Consider the following 7,041-nt stretch of genomic DNA (forward strand, 5'->3'; position numbering starts at 1 on the left):
AACCATCATATCTAATTACATAGTCCAAAAATTTCAAGGATTACAAAAGGCTTGAGTATGAATTTCACAAAAATTATAACCACAAGTTAGATAACTACAAAAAATGGTCTATTCTCTCAAGCATGGATTCCTCTTTTATACTCCACTTTCATTCAATGATCATCACTGTCATCATGAAACTCCCTCCTAAATAAGAACAAGAAAAGAAAAGAGGATAAACAAATATATGAATAGGGTCATGATAACATAAAATGAACATGATTAACATATATCTTTCAAGAAGTGATCATGAAATTGACTAGCATGTTCCTTACTCCTATAAAATAAAATAAACAAACCAAATTTGAAAAACCAATCTCATTGTCCACCTTCTCTCAATAAAACATCAGCAACATTAAAAAGATAATTCAAAATTACTTGCTTTAAAAGTATAAGTGTCTGACTATTGGCTATACTCACCTTTTATATTTTGCAGCAAACGAAATTTCAGTGACCAATTCAAGGAGTTTAAACATCAATACATGTATAATAGAAATCATGGTGCAAAATCCTATGAAATTTGTTATAATTTCGGTGCTATAGTAATGTAAATCATCAAACTATAGGAAAAAAAGAAAAAGAGAGGCAGAATATGAAAAAATGGATGATCACGGACTCTTAAAAACATATAACTTCAAACTTTTTACGTGACGGAGTTCAGTGACAAATTAAACTGTACTGTAAAACTCATGTTTTACAAAGAACATCAGACACATATGAGATTGTGTTTTTTTAGAGAAAATCCTCTTCTAACTCTAATTACTGATAATTGAGCACATTGTGTACTTAATCTTTGCTTAATTAACGAACATTTATATAATCACAGGCTAATTACGTGAGATCATACAAACCATATAATTCTAATTATTAATGAATACTGGACACCCCTGCATATTAAAACACCACTCTTGTCTTTCAAATTGCTCCATTTTTCAGAATTCATTAACTAAATTCGTATGCAAAATATATTGCAAACCATCATAGAGATTGACACATTTAATTTCTCTAAGTACTACTTTTTAGATAATCCATCAATGGCATATCATGTATGAACTTAATTGGTAGAAAAAATACATAAAAAATAATTGGAGCTGTTCCAGGATAATTAAACATTTGGATTAAGAAAGTTGAATGAGGAAATAGCTTTAAATTTGGATTAGTTGAAGTTGTTCACTCGATGCATAAGCCAAATATTATATTAGATCCCTAACTATGTCACTCCACTTTGTTGAGGATTTCTAAAGGATTTAAAGTAAGGCATGGAAATTGAGTCTTAGCCTGAACTGGAAATTGAGGACTGATATTTATTTTAACTATCCAAGCCATTAAAAGGTAATCAAGAGCTTAGATTGCTAAAACAGATTATCTCATGTTTTACTGCTATGGGAGAGAGGATTCCAATCTATATGATAAATGAGGTGTAAGATGCAATTAATAGAGTATATGTGTATATATCCAACACAATACTGTTAATATTCACAGCACTATTTCAGGAATATTGTCAAGACCATATTTAGATGATTTTACTATCAAAGATTACTTACTAAGCCTTTGAATGTGTGTACTTAATGTGAGCAGCAATAGTTTCAGCCCTCGATTTACAAAAATTAATACCAAAATTCTGTACTTGTTGAAACTCGATTAGGCAATTCCCAAAATTTCATTTTTCTTAACAATTGCTCTCTAACATTTCAATCATTGATACCAATTCTCATATAAAGTTTATATTCACAAACAAAACTCTATCAATTAAAAGGTAACTTAAAAGGAAGTATAAGTTATGGTACCTCTGTGCTTAATTCAACTATGTCTGATTCTAAAATCCCCACTGACAGCCGATTTATGTTGAGATGAAGAAAGGAGTCTAGTTATCAGCATCTCAAGTTCAGTGAATTTAAAACTTCATAATTGCATAACAACCCTATTAACTTTAACTGGTAGCAGAAGAGAAATAATCCAAATTAGAAGGGAGAAAGTAAAAGAAAATGTATGATTTGGTATCAACCAAAATTGATAAAAATTGCCCCTGTCCGTATACAAAATAGCACAAATATAGGCTTAATGTACAAAATAGTACCGATATAGGCTTAACGTTTAAAAAAGGTATCAATTTAGACCTCGAGAACAGATTGGACATGTCATTCCTATATCTTCGTTAAGTTATGTTATCGATGCCTAAATTGGTAACTTTTTTACACGTTAAGCTTATATTTGTGCTATTTTTATACATGGAGCCTAAATTCATACTTTCCCAAATGCTAGAGGCCAATTTTGGTATCTTATCCCTAGAAAAAACAATAATAAACTAGATAATATAGGAACTGAATATACAAGGATATAAAAACAGCATAAAAAGAGAGGTAAGTTCATCACAATTTTGACAAAACTATCCTAGATTTCTCATATCAGCATAAAAATCCTTCTCTTCTAACTTTTTTAGCTTGTCAACTATATGAGAAGTTCTACATGCACAAATGGAAGCATACAATTACATTATAAACCCATTACCAAATTAGCCTAATCAATTACCCAATAGATGCTTCAAAAAAATTACCCAAATAGACAATACAAATCAATTATCAAAGCTTAACCTGGAGAAACTTATGGAAAGAAATAAACCCAAAATAACCGCCATTTTTGTTCACCCTCCAATCATCTAACAATCGAAAACAATTAAATTCATGTAGTGCAGAAGAAATCATTATATTTCTGTTACGTGATTATTTATGCAGTTGAATTCAGAGATTTTGTAATTTGAATTTTCAGATTTGATTGCATATATAAACCAAGAAATATTTGCACATGCTTGAAGAAGAAATATCAGAAATGACAAACATGATACATAACAAACTACAAACACATAATCATTAGAGCTCAGAAAGAATTGCTAGGATATAATGAGATAATTCTGCTGTAAGTGACTGAAAGTCGTTCACAAGTTGCATATGGAAATCCTGATCTTGTTCTCGGATCAGTCTAAAGTGTACACGAATAACACGCTTACAAACAGCCATGAATTCTAGGAGTGCAGCTATCAGTTGCTGCAATACTTGGGAACATAATCTCTTAGCAGGTTCACCGAACAAGAAGGATGTGCAAACAGCTAAGACTCCACTATTTAGGAGGAACTGGAAAATGAGGACTGATATTTGTTTTAACTATCCAATCCATTAAAAGTTAATCAATAGCTTAGATTGTTAAAACAGATTATCTCATGTTTTACTGCTATGAGAGAGAGGATTCCAATCCATATGATAAATGAGGTGTAAGATGCAATTAATAGAGTATATATGTATATATCCAACACAATACTGTTAATATTCACAACACTATTTCAGGAATATTGTCAAGACCATACTTAGATGATTTTACTATCAAAGATTACTTACTAAGCCTTTGAATGTGTGTACTTAATATGAGCAGCAAACGTTTCAGCCCTCGCTTAAATGAGATTTACAAAAATTAATACCAAAATTCTGTACTTGTTGAAACTGGATTAGGCAATTCCCAAAATTTCATTTTTCTTAACAATTGCTCTCTAACATTTCAATCATTGATACCAATTCTCATATAAAGTTTAAATTCACAAACAAAACTCTATCAATTAAAAGATAACTTAAAAGGAAGTATAAGTTATGGTACCTCTGTGCTTATTTCAACTATGTCTGATTCTAAAATCCCCACTGCCAGTCGATTTATGTTGAGATGAAGAAAGGAGTCTGGTTATCAGCATCTCAAAGTTCAGTAAATTTGAAACTTCATAGTTGCAGAACAACCCCATTAACTTTAACTGGTAGCAGAAGAGAGATAATCCAAATTAGAAGGGAGAAAGTAAAAGAAAATGTATGATTTGGTATCAACCAAAATTGATAAAAATTGCCCATGTCCATATACAAAATAGCACAAATATAGGCTCAATGTACAAAATAGTACCGATATAGGCTTAACGTTTAAAAAATGTATCAATTTAGACCTCGAGAACAGATTGGACATGTCATTCCTATTACTTCGTTAAGTTATGTTATCGATGCCTAAATTGGTAACTTTTTTACACGTTAAACCTATATTTGTGCTATTTTTATACATTGAGCCTAAATTGATACTTACCCAAATACCAGAAGCCTATTTTGGTACCTCATCCATAGAATAAACAATATAAAACTAGATAATATAGGAACTAGATATACAAGGATATAAAAACAGCATAAAAAGAGAGGTAAGTTCATCACAATTTTGACAAAACTATCCTAGATTTCTCATATCAGCATAAAAATCGTTCTCGTCTAACTTTCTTAGCCTGTCAACTATATGAGAAGTTCTACATGCACAAATGGAAGCATACAATTACATTATAAACCCATTGCCAAATTAGCCTAATCAATTACCCAATAGATGCTTCAAAAAAATTATCCAAATAGACAACACAAATCAATTATCAAAACTTAACCTGGAGAAACTTATGGAAAGAAATAAACTCAAACAGAGTAACCTAACCTATTACCCAAATAGACAGCATTATCACATTAGCATACTAATTAAACCAATTACCAAACATATTAGAATAACCAGAACCAAATGCCCAGAATATTTACAAACAAAATTATATTAGATACCTAATTATAATATGTGAAGCAATTACCAACAGTTAACCAAAATTAATTTAGGGAAACATAATCCAAATCGAAACAAAACAAAGGAGAACTTGGGTTGACATTTTTTCAAACTAAACTCATAGTTGCTGTAATGGTGAACAACGCTCGATAACTAGAGGACCAAGCGCCAACATCAGAGACACCAAAAAAGAGAAAGAGAGAGAGAGAGAGAGAGAGAGAGAGAGAGAGAGAGATGCATTACCATAGAAGAGAGAACCTACTATCTAAAGAAGTTGTGGGTAAAGGGTGAGAAGCAGGATGCTCTGCGTGAAGGAGTTTCTCTTTGTCTAAGAGGGATGGGGAGCATTGGTTCCTGAAAAGTCAGGATATCGTGAAGGAGGAGGAGTGCACTGCCAAATGTAGATGATTTTTTTTTCTATTATTATTATTTATTGAAAAAAGTGTATATTTTTAATAATTAAATTAATTATAATATTTTTTTAATATTTGGCAACGTCAATCCGTTGTAGCCAATAAATAAATATTAAACACAACAATAATTTGTCGTTGCTATATATGTCTTATTTTACTGCAACGACCCCGTTATTGCCAAACATGAAGCAATAATTCTCACTCCCGCCTCCGCGAAAAGTATGTGGAGGGAAAGGCAAAAATATATGGAGGGAAAATATTTGGTGAATTATATTTCGCAACGACCCAAAACATTTGTTACCAAAAATATGTTTCGCAACGACGGAGTCTGTAGCTATATATATATTAATGTATATATTTTTAATTAATCTAATAAAATTATACTGCAACAACATGATGTCGTTGCTGTAACTTCTTCCATTAACCGCAGCAACCTAGTGTCGTTGCAGTAAATGGTGATATATATAGCAACGACAATTATTTGTAGCTGTAAATGAAATAATTTATGGCAATAAACTTCTTGTTGCCAAATATATTGCATGTTTTGCAAATTTCTTACCTTGCGAACTTTTTTTAAAGAGAGTGTGGAAACATTTACCGTAACAACCTTTGGCAACGACCAAAGTATTTTCGTTACTAAAGTTATTTTATAGCAACGTCATTTTATTGGCGTTGCCAAGACTTGTTGCCAAAAAGCGATTTTCTTGTAGTGCTACAAAGCTATATGTCGGTTAAGATCAAGTGAACTTTATCGTATTAAGTAGTAAATGTTATTGCAAACAATATCGATCCCATAAAGACTAGTTTCCATTTTCCTACCCATATTAAAATTCTATATTATATAAGGATTCAATTATTCGATTGAGTTTTTTCACTTTAATTACTAAATTAAACTAGAAAGTGAAGAAATAATATATGGTTGTCTACGTATGAGTGAGAAAGGCTAAGACTTTGAATCTCCGTGTTGACAGATCAATTCGTGTATGTTGTGTATAACAAAGATAACAATTACGGCCTAGAGTTGTTAACTTTATTCCTAACACCCTTAAGCCGATGCTTGATTAGGCAAAATCCCTATGTGTGCTAGGAAGCATTAATTACGTTGAAAGCTCAAGCTAAGCCATAGCCTAGACTACGAAGCCGCACTATCCTGTTAAGGTATAGGAATAGTTAAATTGCTTGATTAAATCATTTACTTGATTAGGTTTCACAACTTACTAATTACTTGATTAGGTTTCTTAGTTCGAGGTGAGTAAGTATGTTGAACTAATTTTCTCGTTATACTTCCTACAACACAGTACACTCATTAACGACCCATATTCTTCAAACACGGTTCACCGCCATCCTAACCTAAGGTGGTTTAGCTCATGTTCGAGGTAAAACGCAGAGGCATGTTAAGATTGACTGAGATAGAACTCATGTTATCAAATTGGGTTGTTAATTCAAAGTGACAATGACAGGGTAAAGTTGAAATGAAGCGGAACTTGAATATAGCAACGTAAATTAGATAAATAAGGATGAAAGATAAATCGATATTTAGTTCTTGATGAATGAAATGAAATACCTTAATAGAACTGAAGTAAAAATGAAATATAAACTGAACAAAATGTAAACAAAAGTATAATGTGAACTATTAACTAAACTAGGAACTAAATTGATACTATTACAATGAACAAATCCCTTATTGATAATGCTTTTGGTCGTCTTCTAGTCTACTTAGGTCTTCTAGCGTCTTTCTGATCGGAATAGAATTGATAGAGTCGGATAAGACTAGACCTTTTGGAGTAGAGTTTCAATGGGAATGGATTCCTTCGTTTGTCATATCTCACCGAGCTAGCTAGTTTTTTTTTGCGGTTTTCAAAAATTGACTTCCCTATCCTTCGTTGAATATGAACCATTACTCCTCGTCGAGTTAGTGTTGCAACTCGCCGAGTTGCTTGGTCTGTTTTTGTCCTTTTTACTCCTTTTAAAGCCTGAT

At 31.8% G+C, this 7,041-nt stretch overlaps 1 long non-coding RNA gene across 2 annotated transcripts; it reads right to left on the bottom strand.

Moving 5' to 3' along the window:
• On the bottom strand, positions 1–5,036 carry LOC136209505 (uncharacterized). 2 transcript variants are annotated; one of them, XR_010677567.1, is made up of 4 exons: positions 4,894–5,036; positions 3,682–3,829; positions 1,827–1,973; positions 1–186 (listed from the first exon to the last, which is right to left on the bottom strand). It is a non-coding gene; the product is annotated as an uncharacterized lncRNA (long non-coding RNA). The 2 variants fall into 2 exon arrangements; XR_010677568.1 differs by lacking the exon at positions 1,827–1,973.
• Positions 5,037–7,041: the final 2,005 nt, after the last annotated feature.

The sequence above is a fragment of the Euphorbia lathyris genome, chromosome 10 (genome assembly GCF_963576675.1).
Source record: "Euphorbia lathyris chromosome 10, ddEupLath1.1, whole genome shotgun sequence".
In the NCBI taxonomy this organism is placed as follows: Eukaryota; Viridiplantae; Streptophyta; class Magnoliopsida; order Malpighiales; family Euphorbiaceae; genus Euphorbia; species Euphorbia lathyris.